We start from the raw sequence: 23022 nt of genomic DNA on the forward strand, positions 1-23022 counted from the left end.
GGCTCCAGTTGAAATGATCGTTTGTTTAAAAAAACGCATTGCCCTTCAATGATTTGGTTCTTCACACCGAGGCAAGCGTTGCAAGCCATGTGACAATCCAACTTGGGGCAGAAAATCGTAATCAACAAATTAATTAGCCCATTAGGTTATAGCTATGAATGGAAACTGTGAGCCTTCACAACGGGGAGTCTTTTCAGCTGGTTCTGCCTGTGTGGAGACCTAATGCCTGCGATGCCCTTGCAGTGGGGTGATGGAACGTTGTGTTTAACTCTAATTGAAAAACAAATAGCTCTCGCGGGCTCACACGCACGGTACATTTGGACAAAACCCTCATCTTGGCGTTTGAAAGACACCCCTCCCTACCTTGCATACAAGTATGGATACAGAGCATAGATTACATAGAGCCTTGCGTGTAAACCTACAGAAGCAGGTTATGTTTCCTCAACTGCTACACTATCTTATGAATACCTGTACCTACAGTGCATTACAGTGCAGTTCAGTTGTGAAATTAAACCAGGGGGTATTGGTGAAAGACTAAACGAAGCATTTTCTGAAGTCTGTGTTCAAATTGAATCAAGGATGCATGGGTGATACTGGTTGAAGAAGCAGAGTGAAATTTATAATAATAATGATGCTGAGTATAGCATGCATACATTGCATCTACTGTATCTTGTACTGTATGTAAAGCTACGGAGGCAATATGTTGCTTCAGCTGCTGCACCATCTTAGGTAGCATATGGGCCACCCTCAGGGCAAGTCACCTGTCTTTGCTTGCTCTATCACCATCGCTGACTCAGACGGATTAATGACAGGTAATTACTTACCGTATGGAAATCAATGGCACACATGCTGATTGATTGACAGAAAATGATAATAGACGCATTTTGGGTTCTGTGTTTGCATGGTGAGCTGCTATTCAGGGGACAATGTTTTATTTTAAGGCTTGAAGCCAAAGGAAGGCAGCGCCACAAATTCAGAAGTGTCACCAGTGTTGACAGCAGTGTTGAAAAGATGTGTTTTGGGTTTGCTACTGCAAAGGTGCACTGTGTAGGATGGTGGCCAGAGTAGGTATTACAACTATGCTGCTCATTGAAATTGTGCTGCCTATTGACAAATTTGATCTTTTCATGAATATTTACTAAATAATAAACTAATATTTACTAGTATGACCAAAGTACAATGAGTTTTTCAGCTAAAATGTATTTCTGGAAATTCAAAATGGTGACCCATTGAGAAGATCCCCCTTTTCATGTAGGCCTATAAAAGTGGAAATTACCCGGTCATAATGAATTTTGGAATATTTGTGGAAAAGGTGACATTTGTGAATGGGCAGCTAGAATTCTGGAAATAACCTACTGACATTATTACACAGTGCACCTTTAAGGCTTGTGTTTGGGGACTGCCTTGTGGTTTTATCCTGAAGCAATATAAAGTAGCTTTCATATTTGGTGGTCCTGGAAGTGTAATTGTCTCTCATAGAGAACGTCAACTCTTCCTTTTCAAATCTTGCTTACGGTGATTATAGCCAATGGAAGACAGCAACTTAGATTCAGAAGTGCCTTTTATACTGGTTCAAGTTGATGAACTACTGAAATGATTTTTGGAGACGTTATTTTTAAGGTTGAAGAAACTGGTGCTTAGTTCTGCCTCCAGTCTCCCAAGTACAGTAATAATGTTCATCCATGATTTGAATTGCCATAGGAGAGAGACAGCCATGGGAGAGGGATATTTGTTTGGCTACCGAGTTCAAATAGCAAGCGATAATTCTGCTGCATTACTAATGGTGCCTTTAATTAAATACTTAGCACCACCGTGTGCCTACAAATTGCAATGGACGGACACTTTAAAATTAACACTTCCCTTATTTATTCATGCATGCCTTCATATATTGATGCTCAGCAAACACGCATAAGCCACAAGTCACATATTTGATTTGTCAGTGGACAAACTTAAAGATGGATGTTTTTCTTTAGTCTCCATCACATCATCTGTTGTTGATTTGGGAGATCTCGTTGGTGAAATGGTTAGGACTACTATAGAGACGCCTTTGAAGATTTGCATTAATTGATGTGAGCAGAAAGCAGTAGGCAGGGCTACCAGAAACGGCCCAGGCATTTTTGACATTGACCAGCCCCTCACACATTCACCGTTTCTCTACAATATGATAGGCTCAGTCCATTGTCAACTACATGTATATTAAAGATGGACCAATGGGCCACCCCATCTGAATGGTGGGCTGGACTCTACGGGGAAACACAACAACAACAACAACAACAAAATACCCCAAAAACAGCCCCTGAGGACTGTTGGTCCACCGGGGAAATGGCCTGTATGCCAGATTACCAGTCCAGCCCTGGCAGTAAGACTGCTCAGCAGTCTTGTTCATTGTAACCCACTGCTAACTGTGCTCGACTTCTTCTCTCTCTCTCTCTTCTTATGGGCGAAGTCTGATGAATGCTAATTTTCTCCACAAGCTTCATGCTGGGCTATGCAGCAGTGTTGCCCCAGTAAGGCTTCTGCTGCAGCACCTTACAGTACGTCCTGGCCCATATTAAGCATACGTATTATGGTTTATCCTTTAGCCCTGTCCAAAAAATTTCGGAACATATTTCATTAAAATTTGATCACGAACACTCCCAAGGTAAAAATGATTCGAGCTTAAATAGTGCTTTTCAAAGGCCAATTTAGCACTGCCGCAGCCTACTTATTCATTCATTTTAAAGAACCTCACTCACAGCATCAGATTAGGCGCTAACTCGCAAGTTTTTTTTTTTCTATTCTTGCCAATGTGAGGAGCATATGATTAACAGTGATTTAAAGTCAAGGGGGTAGGTAGGTGTCAAGAAGCCGGCAAGGAAGGAAAGAAGAACAACCAGCAAGGAGGAAGAATAATATCCCCAGAAAAAAACAATAGCCATGCCTGCCTCTCCATTTCATTTTGCAATGGCCGGCCAAAACTTGCCCACACAGATGAGATCAGAGGCTGTTGCAACCCTGCACTTTTAGCATGGAGATCTGCTCTGATGGACTGGGTCAGTGACCCTGGCCTCCTGACAAGGGCCCCTCCAGACTAGCCCCTTCAAAGCAAACCCACACATACACACATTCATGTGCGCACACATACAGTACATACACGCACACACACGCACGCACACACACACGCACGCGCGCATGCACGTACGAACGCACGCATGCACACAAGCATGCTCGCTTGCTGGACGCACACACTCACATACACAAACACACACACGCATACACACACACACACACAAACACGCACGCACGCACGCACGCACACACACACACACACACACACACACACACACACACACTCCTATACGATACAAGCTTGTGAGTGAAACGTTGGAGATAAGTGCATTTGTTGGCGAGGCACATCAAAGACGAGAAGTGTGTGTCTGCAAGAGAGAGTGCACTGCAGAGCCAGAGAGAGAGGCATGAACCGCGAGCTTTGATCACACCAAGCTATCTGATCATTAAAATATTGGATTAATAATTGATTAAAAACACCAGGCAGGCCCCTCATTGTGTTGTGTCTCTGGCCCCCAATTTATTCCAACCTTGAGACTGTCTCCTCTCCTTTACATGAATAAATATATGGATATGTCTCCGAGCGACTTGCCATGGGGGCCCTTCCGATGTATGTTATACACCCCCTCCCCCCTCCCAACTCCTTCCTTCTCCGTACTGATCCGCTCCAAGCATGTACCGTATACACAATTTGTTTCTCACTTTGCATTAACCTGTAGTTAAGGCATCGAGGCGAAAGATGGGCTCTGCGATATGTGCTCGCTGATAGAGCTTTTCGGATGATAATGGGGCAGTTGGTGGGCCATGATATTTGTGGGTAGTCGCGGAAAAACACAGGAAGGGGGTGGGTGGGTGAGGGTTGGGAGGGAAGGAGGGAGGGGAGAGAGGAGGTGTAGGGTGGGGGGATTCTTACAGGTCATTGGCCACATTAATATTCGTTCATGTATTTCATTCCACCGTCAGCACATTGTGAGAATTCCCAGCATGCCTCGCTGGTAGCCACAATTTTCCCTCCCAAATTAGATGGGGGAGTTGTCTATTACCCTGATTAACAGAGACATGCTATTCAAATGAAAGACGGTTGATGGGCGTCATGATGAGTTGGGCATGCAAACCATTTTTAGCCCCCACCATGCCAACGAGACCAGCCGCTTGCCGGAATGCATGATTTCACAGGAGGAGGAGGAGGAGGAGGAGGAGGAGGAGGAGGAAGAGGAGGGGGAGAAGCTTTCAGAGCCTTAGTAAAAGACTGAAGCATTTCAAAAAGCAAAATAACTATGAATTTTGAAAAAAAGCCTACGACCACCCTTGGCAGTTTTGATGGAGGACGTGCGGTGGTAATGACTTTGAAGCTATTGTAAGTATTTAAGATATGCATTTCCAAGGCTGCTGTCGGCAGCTGCTGCTTCAACCATTCACAGCAGCAGGGTCAAATGGCTCCCTGATGGGTTTTATACACATATGTACAAACGGAGGGCATAAAAGTGACTACTGTATGTAAAAAGATTGACGCGTTCTTCGAAAATCCTTTATTTTCATTGTAGCTACAGTATTCAACTTGATTTCATTTGTAAACGTGTTTGTGAAAAGGTTTTGTAGACCTTGTCTGGAGTGAAAAATATCGTAATTGTATTACAACACACAGACTCAATCAAATATTACTTTTTAAATCGAATGAAGTTTGTTTGATTCAATTCAAACTTTGGGGAGTTATATGCGCACATTGCTTGAAGGGAGGGACTGTTAGATGAAGACACAGGCTAGCCTTTTGGTACAGTGTAAAAAAGGGCATTGCAGCTGAGAAAAACAATGAAGAAAATAAAGATAACAATTAAGTTGATATGAAGTGCTGCCCTGCAAGTGAGTGTTTTGCAAAAGAAAACTTTCAAAATGGGGACTCCAAACATGGCTATGGTATCTCTAGAATATACTCTACATCAGGGGTGCCCAACCTTTTTTTAACCGAGATCTACTTTTGAAGTTAATGGTCTGCCGTGATCTACCAAGTCAAATTTAAGGATGTCAGTATAAAAAAATAAGATCACCATTCATTAATCACCATTATTATGAACAAAATGTTTTTAGTAGGCTACTATGGCCTTATCTTTTCAGTGTGTTTTTAAAGTGTGTTGAATAGCCTATGTTTACAAAGCAATGCAGCACTGATAGTATGCAGAGATAATTTCAGTCCTAAACAAGTATAAACAACATAAACAACTGAAACAATTTCAAAATGATAAACATTTGGTATATAAAAGGCATATGTAGGCACATAGGCCCTATTTCTAAAACATGATGAAGTATTATCATGCCTTCAGTGGTACAAATTAAAAAGGGCTCAGAAATTCACCATTTGTTATGGGCAAATAATAGGCTAGTTAAGTTCACTTTACTATGAGAGAGAGAGAGAGAGAGAGAGAGAGAGAGAGAGAGAGAGAGAGAGAGAGAGAGAGAGAGAGAGAGCAATGAGAGAACTCATTGGATTGGTTAACACCCCTGTTAAGAGTGACTTCTTCTATGAAGGTTTTTTTTTTCAGCTCTCTGGGACAGTAGCACAGCAAAGGCTTTCTGTTGTGAGTTTGGCCAATCGGAGCAAGAAACAGCACAAATTGAAGTGAATTCCGTACATGTCAACAACTAACATTTCCCTTACACGCGGCACGCGATGTAAACGCAGTTAGCGATGATGCATGCGACTATGCGATTTGGACGAAGATCCTCGCATATCGCCGCGTCATAACGCATCGTTGCGCACATGTTCTGTTACTCACCCGATGTTACATGTGAGCACACATGAATCAACTGCAATACCCTTACGGCCACTTCCTAATGCTTTCCCCTCATTCTGTGTTACCGTTGGACTAATTATCTAACCAATACAGTACCAGCAGCTTGCTACATAGCCTACTTTTCAGAGACAGTATTTTCCCTGTCACATTACATGTCTCGCGATCGACTGCCACTCCCCTCGAGATCGACTGGTAGCTCGCGATCGACTGGTTGGGCACCCCTGCTCTACACTGTTACTCTTAGGGTTTGGCGAGTAGAAATGCTTTTAATGACTTTTAAAATCCACAATTAACTGGACACAATTTTCAGAAGCTACTTAAGAAGCTTAGAATTATAAGGTTTTATCTCCGTTTAGGGTAGTTCTGAGATATTGAGCATCAAAGTGTTTTGTGAGATAGAATCTTTTTATTTCATTAATAACAATGTTAACTTAAGTTGTGATAGGCCACCGCTCATCTGTTTAGAAGGTGCAGGATTCAGTAGAAATTTCTGTATAAAAAGAAGGCAATCTGCACACTTCAGGTCTATTTTTGTACAAAGAAAATGCTGCCTGATGAATGTCTAAGGACCGAAAGCTTGCAAGCCAAGTAAAGTTTCTTTGCACAAAAATAGACCTGAAGTGTGCGGATTGCCTTCTTTTTATACATTAATAAAAATGTGAAATAATACTTAATGGGTCAGATTATGTCAAAAACTCAATTTCGACCAAAAATGGAGATAGAACCTCAGCTCACGACTTGTAGCTCTGTACTCTTGCATTCGTTGCAAGAAACCAGAATCATATACAGTGAGAAATGCAATATTAATTCAACGCTTAGAGAGTCAATTTGAGCATCTTCTTCAGTGTATTTAGTTGCTGAGCACTCTCTAAGTGTTGAATTAACACTGTGTTGCTTTTCCATGCACAGCTTTACAGTAAGAGCATATGATGTGCAGATCCACAAAGAATGTCTGAACAGACTCAACAACGAGCATGTCATCCAGTGACAAACAATACAAGAGTAAATATAAATAAATAAATAAATAAATAAAACATTGGATGAGGTGAATGGGGGCAAATGAACTGAATGAGTGCTCTAATCAAGAGAAAGGAACATGAGTCAAAGCACCAGCTATTCCTGGAGAAATCCCCCCCACACCGTGATGAGCCAGGGCTGAGGCGCAAGTTAATACGGTTAGTACAATTCCTCGCTGAAACTGTCTCATTAAAACCCCTTAGAGCACAAACAAGTTTAATAAAGCAAACACACACACACGCACACGCACACACACACAAACATAGAGAAACAGACAGTATGCACACGTGCGTGTGCTCACTGATACACACAACCAAGCACACATCAGCAACCTTAATTGTCCTTTATAAACACAAAATCTCACCCTTTTCATGTAAAAGACCTTGCATGCATATTTTTATTGTTATGCATTCTGTTTATTTCCTGTGTGTCTGCTTTCCAACTGTGCCAAATAGGTCAAATAGGAATTTCTCAAGAGTATAACTTTCACTGTGTCCATTGAGGACTTAGGGAGTCGATTTTAACACTTTTCTAGTTGGTTCTACTGCCAAAGTGTTGAATTATGTAACACTGCAAAAATCACTGTGACTGCAGTGCAAACAGCAGTTGTCCAAACACTAAAGGTAAGCAGCCTGTCTGTCAGTGGTATATGAAGGCCACAGTGGTGAAGCAAATTTCATTTCACCACTGCTATGATGTACAAGCTCCACAGTGGCCACAACAATGGAGGGGTTCGCCGTGTGTGTGTGTGTGTGTGTGTGTGTGTGTGTGTGTGTGTGTGTGTGTGTGTGTGTGTGTGTGTGTGTGTGTGTGTGTGTGTGTGTGTGTTTGTCTGTGTGTGTGCGTGCGTGTGCGTGTGCGCTGTGTGTGTGTGTGTGTGTGTGTGTGTGTGTGTGTGTGTGTTTGTGTGTGTGTGTGTGCATGCATGTGTGCGTGGGCGTGTGCGCGTGTGTGTGTGTGTGTGAATGTGTGTGTGTGTATGTGTGTGCTTGCCTACCCATCCTTGTGGGGACAAAAACGAAACAGGGCCCGTTATGTGAGGACCAATCTCCAAACCCCACAAATCAGTTTTTTGTTGGTCATTTTGTTGTTATTTGTAAAACTTAAAGTGTAAAAACAATTCTTTGTTGACAAATTAGTATTAGGGAATGGTTTAGTGTGGGCACAGTTTAGCCTTCCATTGACACACGAGGATAGGAATGAAAGGTGTGTGTGTGTGTGTGTGTGTGTGTGTGTGTGTGTGTGTGTGTGTGTGTGTGTGTGTGTGTGTGTGTGTGTGTGTGTGTCTTATGTGCACATGCATGTGCATGTGTGCGTGAATGTGTGTGTGCGTACGTGTATGCATGCGTGCATGTGTGCGTATACACCCCTGTGTGAATGCGTGCACACGCACGAGCATGTGCGTGCGTGCACGTGTGCGTATGCGCGTATGTGCATGTGTGCGTCCGAGCGTAAGTCAGAGAAATGGCGGTCAAGCTCAGCCTGTCACGGCTGCTCAGTCTTGCAGAACTGTCAGCCCCCATCTCAGCCTCAGCTCAGCCATGCAGCCCAGCGCAGAACAGTCAAAGGCAACGGCAACGAGAAAAGGCAAAAGGCAAGCAGCCTCCAGCCCTATAGGGCCTTCCATACCTCAGCTGTTAAGTGGAGGTGAAAGGAGACCACGTGACCCCGCCATCAAGCGTCTCAGCGTCTGGGGAGCCTTGTTTGTACTCTCAGTGGCTGCAGAAGCATGAAATACACAGCCGCAGCTTGGAGGGGAGGCATAGCATGGAGGGGTCTCAATATCTCCTCACTGCATACATGCTGTGCTGCGATGTGTACTGTGCTGTATGTGTTTGGCAAAGAGCTGGCCACCTCACTGGGTGAGTATATATGCTCAGACGACAGACAAAATCGCTGGCCATGTCTCTCTTGCGATCTTGGTCACATTCACAAACAGGCGTACAGACGGATACAAGCACATACACATGCTGTACATACAATCAGTCAGACAGACAGACAGGACCCTGCCACACATGTACGCATGCACACACGCATGCACACACACCCACATCCACCCACACCCACCCACACACACACACACACACACACACACACACACAAAAATACAGATACATTCCAACATAAGTTCAGTATGATACACTGCATACAGATTCGATGATCACGGCTACCAAATATGCAAAATAATAAATATTTATGGTAGTTTTAACACATGCTTATGGATTTCCAGGTATGTTGTTCCTGTTGCATGTGCAAATGTGAAATGACTGTCGACCCCATACTGTACACACACACACGCACACACACACACACACACACACACACACACACACACACACACACACACAACACAGCACAACATAACACAACACACACACAAAAAACAACAGAGCACGCACGCACGATTGCTCACATACGCACAGACACATGCACAAACGGACGCTCGCAAACGCAGCACACACGCACAGCACAAATATAGCCCCACCGCCAGCCACCATTTTCCCAGGTCCTCCTGCATCTGATCCAGTGCATATTTCACAGGTCTTTTGTTTTACAGGCCGTTTGTTAGCGCTCTGAAAGGTCACTCGCTGCTCCATTGCTAAGTGTGCGCTGGCGCGAAGCCACACTCCTCAGCATCTCCACTCTCAGCTTAGCCGCATGCAGCAGCACAGGCATAAATATTACTGCCAAGTGTTAAGTCAACATAAAAGATGACACCACCACACATACACACCACTACACATACCACACCACACAACACCACAAATAGTACACAGGCACTGTTGCTGTGTTCATTTGTATTCATTCCATATTTCCATTTTCTAAAAAGGCCCACAGTGTATGCGGTTGTTCAACCTTCGACTCTGCATTAGCATTCTAGTACTGTACAGAGAAGTATAGTAGAGTTAAGTAGAGTAGAGATTGGTCGCACAGACATGTATGTAGGCGCAGTAGTAGTTTTGCTAGTAGGCAACGCTAGTACTACTACCACTACTAGCTAGCTACTGCTAAGACTACTACCAAAGAAGGTGGATCTAACAAGAAGCGTCATTTTGTTTCTTTTCCGGTATCCACTTTATGTTGGGTGAACGCCCCTTTAGGAGACCTTCGGTTAGGAGACCTTCGGAGTCCTGAGGTTGAGAATCAATGAAGTCCCCTTAGCGCTGTAGATGGCGGTAGCGCACATCTTGTGCAAACACCTCAAAAAAAGAAGTAGTAGTAGGGGACAACGCCCCCTTACACGCTTTTGCATTGAGTGGGCATGTTTTGCGATATCTTGGTTTGATTCAGTACTTTTGCTACTACTAGTTGCTACTACTACTATTGGTCGTAGTAGTTGTTGTAGTAGTAATGGTATAAAAAGAAGTAGAAATAGAAGCAGTAACCTAGCAGCAGAGTAATATTTGTAGGACAGGTAGGATCTAATTTGTAGGAGGGTGGGGCTGGGTAATTCCCCCTTTCTGATTTTGATATCCTCACCTCTGCTTTTCAATTTTTACACTTGCTAAGCACAGGACAGCCCCTAATTTGGGCACTGATCCAGAAATTGGGATGATTCATTAACAGAGCAAGCAAATCCACCAGCAGTGCTTATGTAAAATCTTTAAAATCACCTCCTTCTTCTTCTTCGAGAAATAGCACCCTGAGGGGTAGTAGTAGTATTCTAGTATTCTAAAAGACCCCTAAGAATTGATGGTGGTAGTAGATTAATTTTTGGATAAAGCCCTTTCTCCAAGGCTACGTTCCTCCCAACCATGTTAATCACACATAGTACAAGTTCTCCCATCGCGTCGAACAGGGAGACAGACTCAGGCTACACTGACATCTTTATTCATATTGAAACCCCTCCTATCTCTCTCTCTCTCTCTCTCTCTCTCTCTCTCTCTCTCTCTCTCTCTGTCTCTCTCTCTCTCTCTCTCTCTCTCTCTCTCTCTCTCTCTCTCTCTCTCTCTCTCTCTCTCCCTCTACTTGGGAGGGGTGATCGTCTTTTTCTGGTCTGCTGTCTTTTCCACATCAGCTTATTACTATTAAGTGGTTGACATTTCCTTGAACAATTCCCCCCAGCCCAACACTCCTCCAACTCCAAAGACCCGTATTGATCCCTCTCTCCTCTCCACGCGGAGCATCCCGAGTCCCTCCTGATTGCATTGGGCTCTGTGCCGTTAATTACTCCCACTCGCTCGCTCTAACCTTTCGGTGTTTCATTCGGGTCCTACAAATTGGGCGAATTAAAACAGGGAGGTGGGAAAGGAACGACAAAAAAGAAAAAAAAGATACATAGAAGAAGAAGAAGAAGAAGAAGAAGAAGAAGAAGAAGAAGAAGAAGAAGAAGAAGAAGAAGAAGAAGAAGAAGAAGAAGGACGATGGCAACGACAATGACATCAACGACAACAATAACAACAAAAAGAAAGAGAAGAAAAACAGTAGAGCGTTGAAATGCATGACGGCTACTAGGTTTCCTGTGCTCTGAGCATCAATCTCCCTGGTGGCGCGATGATTTAAAAAAGAAAAAGAACAGACGTTCATCAGTGCTGTCTTTGCCGATCACATTATGCACAATGCACCAAGGCCAGCCCATCAGTAATGGCTGCAGGAGGGTGTTATTGCAGGTCATGATCAGGGGCTGTTTTACAATAGAGGCGCATGCACGCACGCACGCACGCACGCATGCACGCACGCACGCACACACGCACGCACGCACGCACGCACGCACGCACGCACGCACACACACACACACACACACACACACACACACACACACACACACACACACACACACACACACACACACAGAATGGTAGTATTTACACAATGACCAGTAGTTGGAATTTTGTGTTTCATGTACATGTACGTATGTAGTATACAGGTGTTGATAATGAACTCATTTTCTGTTGTGGTGTTAGATTACAAGACATTGATTACGTAAATATAGCATTTGTAGGCAATGATCAGAGGCCTACAATGTGAGAGATTGAAGTACATGTCCATTGTACATTGGGTAAATAGTAAGAATAATTGACTTTTCTTGTTCTGGGCCTACTGGAGAGCAATGATGTAGCCTGTCCTACATACAGTAATGGGAAGACAGCCATTCAGTAACATTTTACACCCTCCATTTTGTAATTTTATCATAATTGTGCTCCAATGCTTTGGAGAGCTAGCTGGTCAGGTGCAGAGGGAGATGAACTGATTCAGAGCTTAATTTAATTATGTATTAAAATTCAATTAGGTATGATTTCACACACGAAAAAAAAGAAAAAGGGGAAAAAAAGAAAACGGAGACAGTGTTTTTCAGAAGTATACCCCCTGGAAGCAGGCATGGTTGAAGGACAACCCTTGAGATGGATCAACATCTAACTTAATAATCAGATCTTTATTGAAGCCATTGGCATGCGAAAAAGGAAAGTGAGGATAGTGTTTCACCTCAGATGTTCTGCATTAGTACAGTCTCTCAGACAAAGGAGAGATCAAATAACAGCGTTTTCAGCAGACAAAATAACTTTAAAAGTGAAATGCTTAGCAAGGTTGACTTGAAAGTAAGGAAACAGTTCAAAAGAGCTTGCAATAAGGAGATTAGTTGAAGTTACTCCGACGCAGCGGCATAATGCACAATTCTGACAGCAGATTTTCAGCAGACTGTGATGTAAATGCTTCAGACCAATGCACTGAGACAATCAGTCACAACATGACAAAAAAGGAGAAAAAACGCAAGAAAAAAAAGATGACACATAGCTTCCATAGAAGGATAATGATTGTGACTGACAATACAAAAACATTTTGATGTACAATTGCTGGACTTAAAAAAGAAAAAAAGGAGTGCCTCACTCTTCCACATTCAAAGTACTGACAAGTGATGACAGTTTTTTTCCCATTCAACGGAAGCCTTATTGCGTTGTTACATGACTGTCATGCATATGTTAATGTGTGTGATTGTACCCGTACATATCACCTATGGTGTTGAACCAGGCACTATTTTATTCCAGTACTGAGGTATTATAACACCAGAAGTGTTTGAGTGAGCTGGTGGCATTGTGACAGCGTGTGACACGCAAGTCATTCAGCAGGTACACGTTGACACGAGTGAGGTGACAGAACCTGCTTGTTCAACTCCACTCCACTTGAACAATGTCACCACGACTCCATTTTGTAATGAGAGATAGGTTTGGAGGTTGCAGAGTAAAGAAAGGGGGGAAAAAATGAAAAAGCAAAGCAAGCAAGCAGGAGCGTGTCATTGTATCGTCAACCTTCAGCCCGAGTTTCCTGGCACTGACATTTAAATTGTTAATGCTGTAGATTGTTCTCCCATTGAATGTATGTGACAGTCGCGTTCATTGAGAGTGGCAGAGGCATTGTCCCTCTGATGATTATGTGGAAAGGCTCAACGTATTAGACGCTCGTGCTAAAACAAGGACAGGGGATCACTTATCACTGTCACTTATACGGGCTCCTTTAGCAAACAAGACACATGATGGTGACACTGATTAATGACTCACGGTAAAAAAAAAAAAAAAAGTTGTGAGCACAGCAAGACCTCCGCCGTGCCCATTGGATTAATGCTGTATTTAAAGCCACTCAGAGAGTCATGCAAGCTGCATTCACGCTCAAGCTACTCCAGATGCAGGCCCTGTAGGAGGCCACCTCTTGGCTCCCAAAAGCATGAGCATGTGCAAAGCGAAAGGCATTGGCTGGCAGCCGGGCTGGCGGGGACCAAAAAACTGACTGGGCCTATTTTTTGGTTTAGACCGGTTCCTCACACATACACACATACAGTACTATATCCCGATTGGCTTAGTCCGCTGTCTACATTTAAGATGGACCAATGAGACGTCCCCTCTCAATTGTAAGGGGGAAAACAGCAACATTGGCCTCTGAGGATTGTTGGCCCACTGGGGAAATGCCCCTGTATGCCAGATTACCAGTCCAGCCCTGGCTGGCACTAGAGTCAAAGGAAGGAAGCCTGTCTCATTGGCTGCCGCTTGATTAGTTAACAGGTTTCCCTGAAAATTCAGAGTGTTAAGGGCTTCATTGCCTAGTCAAGGGCAATTAAACTGACAGTTGTTTTTTTTCCCTTCTGTGAATGTATTACACTTACTTCAGTAAGAACAGCAGGTATCTGTATCCATGGATAAAAACAGTGTAATTATAACTGTACTAAGAACCTGTATCCAAGAGTAATAGAACAATCTCCATGTTGTATTAACAACTAATGGAATGTCAAGGAGGCACAACACTATGTGTGAAAAACAAATGGGAAAAATAGCTAGAAAGAGATATTTCAGAAGAAGAAGACTGGTTACGGCAAGCACAGCACACCACCACATCATTGTATAAAGTACAAGGAGAGTCTTGAGCATGTGGAAAGCAAAGCCATTGGCTGCCAGAAGGTGGAAGGAAGGAAGCCTGCCTCTTTTCCCGCTGTCTGATTGGTTAACAGGTTTCACTGAAAACTAGTGTTGAGGGCTTCATTGCATAGTCAAGGGCAATTAGACTGACAGTTGTTTTTTTTCCTTCAGGGAGTGTATTACACTTATTTCAGCAAGAACAGCAGGTATCTCAAAGGAGGACTGTTTCCAGGGATGAACTTAAATATGTTGCTCTCAGAGAGAGAGAGAAGATTCAATAAAGGGGAGTTATAATTAAATTAGATGACTATGTTTTTTTTCTATATACAGCACGTGTATTCAAGATGTATGATGTATGATGTATTGTTTTTAAACAATCATTTCTTCCTGGAACAAATCAATACCTTGAGAATCTTTTTCCTTCTTACACCTGCTGCTGATGGCTTGTGCCCAATGATGGGTAATGGCAATGACGAAAATTGGGGCAAGATGAATGGAGGGGGATGCATTGTATACATGTGGACAATGATGAATAGCCTAAGCAGTAGAAAAATGGTCTCAAATGGTCCCTTGTGTATGTAAGTCAACAATTTTAAATGCCCAGGCTGTAATGGTTTCACTAGCATTCAGCTGCTCTTTAACCCATTTTAGCCTGATGACTCGTATATGTTGTTTAACCTTGGTGCCTGGAGACACATATACACTGCATTCAGGCTCTTGAGATTTTAGGTTTTTCCATAGAAATGTGGGTATGTTACAGCTGAATGAACACATTCCAATGCAAGATGAGGGTCTTAAGGTAAAATTGATATTTGATATTTGGGTTTGTATAGGCTGAGGGCAACTTTGCCAACAAGGGCTTAGGCATTCAGCAGGCATTTTTGCAGGAGCCTTAGGCATCAATGGGTTAAGATATCTCTAATACAGTAAACAATACAGCGTTAATTCAACACTTAATATCTTCTAGCTTGCATTTCCTCCAAGGGTACACTCTAAGTGTTTAACAATACAGCGTTAATTCAACACTTAATATCTTCTAGCTTGCATTTCCTCCAAGGGTACACTCTAAGTGTTTAAAAATGTTTTTTTTACTGTGAACACCCAGTCCACACCTTTGTTTCCCCCATGCACAATTTGTCAAAGGCAATTTGCATTTCCCTTCATTTTGGTCAATAGGCAGTGTATGCAGGCAATGTTGAGACTTAAGAGGGGGGGGGGATTCAAATAGGCCTTGCCTTGGGGTTAAGGTTAGAGCCAGGTGGCATTAGAGGTTAGGTCTCTGGGTGACCACAGGGGGCAAAGGCTGCTCAGGCCTGGTGCTTGAAGAAGCAGAGATAATTGACAGCGCCTTGATAGCTTGTAGATATTTACTGACTTTTTTGTCTGAAAAGGACTGCTGGCATTTCTATTTTTTCTGATGACACAATGCCTCCCCTTGCCCTTTATAGCTCACTTGATATTATTGGCTGTGATCAGACCCACCAATGGGGGGGGATGTTGTATGTATGACAAAGGGGTATGTTGTCCCGGGCCCAGGGAGATAGAGGGCCCAAAATTGGGCCCCCATTACATTGTATGTATCGGGTAGGGGGCCCTTTCAGATGACTTTGTCCTGGGCCCAGCGGAACCTGTCAGCGGCCCTGGCTGTGATCAATGGGCTTTTTTTAAACAAGGGAAATGATTTTGAATGATATTTCCAAAAACAAATAAAGAAATCAAGTCCTGAGATCAATATCTGTCAAGCCCCTTGTTGCTTTTTCACACACGACTGATCACGGCGTCTCCCTTCTGAATGATGGAGGTATTTTATTGACCAAGTCATAACCGTAACCCTAAATCCTAACCCCAGCCCTAAAGCTAACCCTAACCACAGGGGCCCAATGAGAGGTGTTTAGGAGAAGGTCAGTCAACTGTAACCCTGACCCTAACACTAAGTGCCATATCATATTCTTTCTCTCTCTCTTTCTTTCTCTCTCTCTATCTCTCTATCTCTGTCTCTCTCTCTATCTTTTCCTCTTGCACACACACACACACACACACACACACGCACACGCACACACACACAAACACACGTCTGCTCACACAAAATGTCCTAATGTGGTACTATCACTCAGTGGGGGGAAGGTGCTAAAGGGGGGAGTTGGGGGCAACTTCTGTTTGCCTTACAAGGAGGCTATACAACTTGAAGCATTTGTAGATTATCATGTCAGCATAGACTACTGTATATTGTGACAGAAAATGTTTCAAAAAGGGCATTTTATGTTCTGGAGGGCAAAGGGGCAGGTGCTTTAGCACCACCTCGACCCTATCTGTGCACAACTATATGCTATCACTAATAAATAACTATGAAAGAAATGAACTGCACACGTGCACGCATACACACACCAACTAAATCACACCTTGACACACTTCACACGTTAATTTGACTACACAAATGAGAGCCAGCTACATGTAATGTCCACACACGCACGCACGCACACACACACACACACACACACACACACACACACGCACGCGCGCACGCGCGCACGCACGCACGCACGCACGCACGCACGCACGCGCACGCACGCACGCACACACACACACACACACACACACACACACACACACACACACACACACACACACACACACACACACACACACGCACACACACGAACACACACACACTACACACACTTCCCTGCGCGCAATCTAAAGTGCTGCCCGATATTATCCTCTCCAGGATTTATTTACACTTTTGCCGGGTGCCTTAAACGTAATGACTTTGGCTCTTGTTTGTCTAACAGCAATACTCCTTTTAATAGTAATCGTATTGACTGATTTCCAACAGAGAGAAGCAGACTGTGCATACATAAGGTGGTCTTTCTTTCTTTCTTTCTTTCTTTCTTTCTTTCTTTCTTTCTTTCTTTCTTTCTTTCTTTCTTTCTTTCTTTCTTTCTTTCTTTCTTTCTTTCTTTCTTTCTTTTTTTAATAAATCGTGTACAAAAAGAATTGTTGCGGGAGAAGCAGGAGTGGGAAAATCCTAATGGGCTCAAGCTAATTAGCACAATAACATCCAACCGCATTCCAAGTGTTTACGGACGCGTCCAAGTCTCGGTACGAGCCGTCTCTTTCTAGTCCAAGCCCCCCTTTTTAAAGAGTCACAACTGATGCTGGCAAGCACTCAACGCCCATCAAGAGACCTTTTAATACTACAAATGAGAACCAGCCCTCTCGGACAAATTTCGGCGTGTATTTTTGTGAGTGGGTGTGTGTGTTTGTGTGTGCACTGCACACAGCACAGATGTGAGTGCGGAGAGATACACAAGGAAGCGAAACACATCAGAGGAGCTTGGTAAAATAAAAGACCACAAAAAAACAGAAACCTCAAGCCAAGGTCATGAGTTTATAGCTTTGAGTGGAAACAGTGGTTGAACAAAATAAAGTAATACACAGTAAAACGAATGGGAATAGGGTTGATTGTCTAAGAAGAACGACTAGAAATGGAAAAAGAGTGCACATGGGTGAAAAAAAATCTCAAGCCATTTCCTTTCTATCTTATTTCAGAAAGCCCAATATTCAGGTAACTGAAGATTGGTCCTCACAGTAACACCACAGGTAAGACAACATGTTTTTCCTCAACATCGATTACGATTTGCTCTGTGAAATGGTTAGAGCATAAGGGGTGATTCATTGTGACATCCGTACTTGAACTACTGCACCACTTCATAAAATGGCATCCAGCCATGTTTTCAACCTGAATTCCCAGTCTTCAATAAATCCTGTATTCTAGTAAATTCTAGTCTGTACCTGATACCATTAAAATATTCATAAATCTATTTGTGTTTTGCCATCCGAGCTAACGGCTATCATTGGTTTCAGCTCTAGTGAATGCCCTTTCATGCCTATAAAAGTCTGAATTACCAACCAAAGTGTGCAAAATAATGTGGTTGTATACCAATAGACAGATGCATGACTCAAAATAAAAGAACAGAATGAACACTTTCCTCTTAAGAAATAAATGCTGTAAACAAGCATCGGAAATGCTCATCTTGAGGGCTCCATTTCCGCCAAAGCATGTTTAATTTAAATTATGGTAATGGTCTATTAGCCGTTTCTTAGCACAAACCACCAAACAAGAAAACAGCATGTATATCAAAAACATTATAACAACAATAAAACGGCTACTAAAGTAGTATTTGTGTTTACATAGGAAATTCTGCGGCTTTCGCTACCACACTTTGGAGACCAATTACTCTGTTCTCACACATCCAAGGCCCACACTGTGCTCTGGCCACCATTGTTCTTATCAGCATATGTTGCCATGGCACGGGGTTACAATGCTAAAGAACTTGGCTGAGGGCTAGGAACATACAGCAGCTTTATGGGTATCATAGCAGCACACCCATACCAGCAGTGTCCTTCTTTCCAATGCTTTGCTTTTGAAGCGCGTCCAAGATGTTCAAAAGAGACAAACAAAAAATAGCTTATTTATCATTGAAGTGTAATTTTACGCATATCAACAGTTGCTATGAAATGAAAGCTTTTGTCCGTTGGCTAAGTTATTCTAGCAGGAAGGTTTGCGGTTTAAGATCGCCATCTCTGATACCTTGTGTTACTGGCAAAATAAAATATTCGGAGAAACCTGGAACAGACAACCTCATCTCCTTTTTTTTCTTTTATTCTCTCTCTCTCTCTGTCTATCTCTCTGTCTCTCTCTCTCTCTCTCTCTCTCTCTCTCTCTCTCTCTCTCTCTGTCTCTCTCTCTCTCTGGTACAGAAAGCCTCTTGCTGATCTTAACAGTAATCACTGTAATGCAATTTCCTCTGCCCTTTCTGCAGGATATTTCTAATTGATGGGTCAGACAACAATTTTGGGGGAATGGCAGCATCTCTCAATGAAATCTATTCATGGTCCATTATGCTCCGGAGTATCAAGATTTAGAAATAGCAATTACAAAAAAAAAGAAAAACTAAAAACTACAAAAAAAAACTACACTGTACAATAACGATCCACGCCATTCCAAAGCATTTTTTTTCTTTCCCATCTTCCTCTCATTTTTATTTCCGGAGGACATGGGGACATATTTAAGAATAGTACACAAATTATTGCCCGTACTGGCTGAGAAGCTTCCATGAATAATAGCATAAAGAGGGGAGGGAGAAAGGTTGCATGAAGGTGAGAGGCATTAATTTGCTTTTAAGCTTATGGGAGCTACGGAGTGGCCCCCGCGCACAGACGAGCAGGAAGGGGAGGGAGGAGGCGAAGAGGAGGAAGAGGGGAGGGGAGGGAGGAGGCGAAGAGAAGGGGAGGAGGAGGAGGGAGAGGAGACTAGTGGAGGCAGGAGGCAGGGAGGAAAGCTCATGGGAGCTATGGAGTGGCTTGCGCACAGACGAGCAGGAAGGGGAGGAAGGTGGTAAAGAGGAGGAAGAAACAAGGGTAGGGGAGGGAAGGGGAGGGGAGGAGAGGAGAGGAGGAGGGAGAAGAGACTATAGCAGGAGGCAGGGAGGAAAGCTTATGGGTGCTACAGAGTGGAGGGATAGGGAGGAGGGATAGGGAAGAGGAGGAAGAGGAGGGGGAGGAGAAGGAGGAAAGTGGTGTGTGAAGAGGAGGAAGATATGAGGGGAGGAGAGGAGGAGGAGAGGAGGAGGAGGTACAGGAGAAACAATGACAGGAGGGAGGGAGGAAAGCTTATGGGCGCTACAGAGTGGCCATGCAGAAGAGGGATGGCGAGGAGGAGGAGGAGGAGGAGGAGGAAAATGGTGTGCTGTGGTTAAAGCCATGAGCAGCATACACAGCACATACATACATAGACACACACACACACAGACATAGACACACACACAGACATAGACAGACACACACACACACACACACACACACACACACACACACACACACACACACACACACACACACACACACACACACACACACACACACACACACACACACACACACACACACACACACACACACACACACACACACACACACACACACACGCACACACACACCGATCTGTGCTCACACAGAGTCATTAGCATCTTAGTGCACACATTAAAGACACCAGAGCTCCACTCAGAGTGATCAGCATTACACAGCAATACTGTACAGAGGAGAGGACCACCTCACAAGCCATGAAAAGGCACAACTCACTGGCACTGGTTGACTGTGTGTGTGAGTGTGTGTGTGTGTGTGTGTGTGTGTGTGTGTGTGTGTGTGTGTGTGTGTGTGTGTGTGTGTGTGTGTGTGTGTGTGTGTGTGTGTGTGTGTGTGTGTGTGTGTGTGTGTGTGTGTGTGTGTGTGTGTGTGTGTGTGTGTGTGTGCGTGTGTGTGCGTGCGTGTGTGTTGTTCTTTTGCCTTAGATTTTCTGAAGTGGTACACACAGGCGAGAGGAAAAAGGGGGTAAAAATTGCATGAGACAATACTGATTAATTACAATGCGCCACGAGGAGGAAAAAAAAGCAGCAGCGAACTCAAAAAAGGGAATAAAATAAGACATTATTACAGCAGATGAAAGAAATGGGGTTATGATGGAACTACGAAAAAAAAGAAAAGAAAGTCAGAGTCGCACAGTCAGAAGCTACCGCTAGCAAGTGTTCATGTATGCACAGAGAGACAAATCGCGCCGCGTAGCAAGAATGCTAAACAACATCATTATCATTTCTTCCTTCATCGTGATGGCTGTTTTGCAATATAAAACTAGAGGGTGAAACAGGTGTAAGGCTTTGAAGGGAACAATGTCTATTACTCTATTTCAATCACACATGAAATTGGATGGCGGTGTTTGTGGTGGTGGTGGTGGTGGTGGTGGGGTTGGGATGTTTGTTTTTCTCTGTATACGTACGTGCTTCTATTCTCTTTGTATTGTTATGTTTTTGTCTTGTCACTGCTAATCTTGGATTTTGTGTGTTTACATGTGTGTGTATGTGTTTCTCTGTGTGTGTGTGTGTGTGTGTGTGTGTGTGTGTGTGTGTGTGTGTGTGTGTGTGTGTGTGTGTGTGTGTGTGTGCGTGTGTGTGTGTGTGTGCGTGTGTGTGAGAGAGAGCGAGATGGAGAGAGAGAGAGAGAGAGAGAGAGAGAGAGAGAGAGAGAGAGAGAGAGAGAGAGAGAGAGAGAGAGAGAGAGAGAGAGAGAGAGAGAGCAAACTGTGGCGGTGGTGGTGGAAGGGGGTTGTGCCACAACGAAGTACATCAAGGATTATGGAGAAGGCAGTCTGGGTACAAAGTACAGGGATGGCTCCAGCGTTATCAACTCCCGGCTCTGCATTGATTCCTAATGAGAAGATAAAGCAGCAGGCAGGCAGAGCCACGAGTCAGAGTATAACTGCCAAGTCGTTGTAGCAAAAAGGGAAAAAAGTGTCTGAATGGCTGCATGTCCATGAATGTCATAATTAAAAGAAATGTGCCAGTTTTCTTGTGGTCAAAAAGAATCTATGAATTAAAGGGGATAGGGGATGGGGGGATGGAGGAGGGGAGCGAGGGAGGGAGGGAGGCTTTGAAAATGAACAAAGTTCTTCTTCCACAAAGGCTTTGAGAGTCGAGTCTCGAGACTTTTGCTGTGATTTTTTCTTTCTTTTCTTCACGCCTGACTGGTGCATAGTTTCTTGGCGCCTAACCACCAGCACTTTGCACTGGTGTAATGCAGTTGCGAACCAAGTTTTTCTTTCTTAGCTTTCTTTCTTTTCTCACCTTTGCTGAACCTTTTGGGAATGAAATTTCACAAAAAGAGCAACTGAGCTTAATCTGAAAGAAAGAAGAGAAAGACAGGGAGAGAGAAGAAAAACAATGGGGTTTGTCTGCATATGAGATTTCCTGAAGTAAACGGCACGAATGTACACAAAATTGGTGGAAGTGATGGGCCGATAATGCGATTATCAGCGATCCTTTTAAACCCGCGGCAGAGCGAGACGTGCAGCCGTATCGCATGGCAAATAAATGCAATCAGCTCCGAAAAAAAATCAGGGGAGGAGGAGGGGGGCCCAGTCGGGCTGGGCAGCCAGGCTCATAATAATAACAATAATCTCCATCCTAACGTCCTGCCTGTCAGCCCGGTAGACTGAGGGATAGGCACGCAGCCTCCCCTCCCCTCATCTCCCCGGGAACCAGCCGACCGGCCGGCTCTCAAAAAATTAAGAGGTTAAGTTGCTCAGCGGAAGAGGGTAATGAACGGTGGGGAATGGGAGGTGAGGGTGGGCTGAGGTGAGGCTGGAAGGCTAGTGGGAGAGCTTACAAGGCCAGGCCTGGTGGTGGCGGTGAGGGGGGAGGTGGATGGAGTCGAGTGCACTGCAAATTTTGGAGTTTTAATACATTTAGTGTAGTGTAAGATTAGCACTACGAATAGTAAGATCGACTCTGTAAGACTTTAATTGACACTGTAGAGTGTATTGTGTGTGTGTGTGGTAACAGCCAATGACTCTCTGCTAATGGCAGGCAGGAGGAGAGGGAGGACACAGGGAAAAAGCGAATCCACATCCAAAAACAAATAGATTTCCAGGTGGAATGGAGTCAAGCACCTCTGACACAGGGGGCGCCTGCTACCGAGCCATCTGTGCCCCATTTGACAAATGATTCCATATCAAAGCGGCCGGTGGCTGATTTGGACTTAATTGATTGGATAGGAGACTGCTTTAAGTCCCTGATTGGTTTAACCAAGGATAGGAGGATCTGTGCCATGACTACAGAGAATGAGAGAGAGAGAGAAGAGAGAAAAGAAGGGGGTGGTAGATGGTGGGGGGAGCTGCATGGGCAGTTTGCCATGGAATAAAAGAGGGGATAAAAAAGAAGAAGAAGAGAAAAAAAACATTAGTGGTGGTGGTGGTGGTTGGTGGTGGTTGTGAT

The 23022-nt window shown here is 43.8% G+C and overlaps 1 protein-coding gene across 1 annotated transcript in view; it reads right to left on the bottom strand.

Annotated features, from left to right (window-relative positions):
• Positions 1-23022, bottom strand: part of pcdh11 (protocadherin 11) — a 218859-nt gene that overhangs the window by 101195 nt on the left and 94642 nt on the right. The window lies entirely within an intron of this gene.

This window comes from Engraulis encrasicolus, chromosome 23 (genome assembly GCF_034702125.1).
Source record: "Engraulis encrasicolus isolate BLACKSEA-1 chromosome 23, IST_EnEncr_1.0, whole genome shotgun sequence".
NCBI classification, from domain to species: Eukaryota; Metazoa; Chordata; class Actinopteri; order Clupeiformes; family Engraulidae; genus Engraulis; species Engraulis encrasicolus.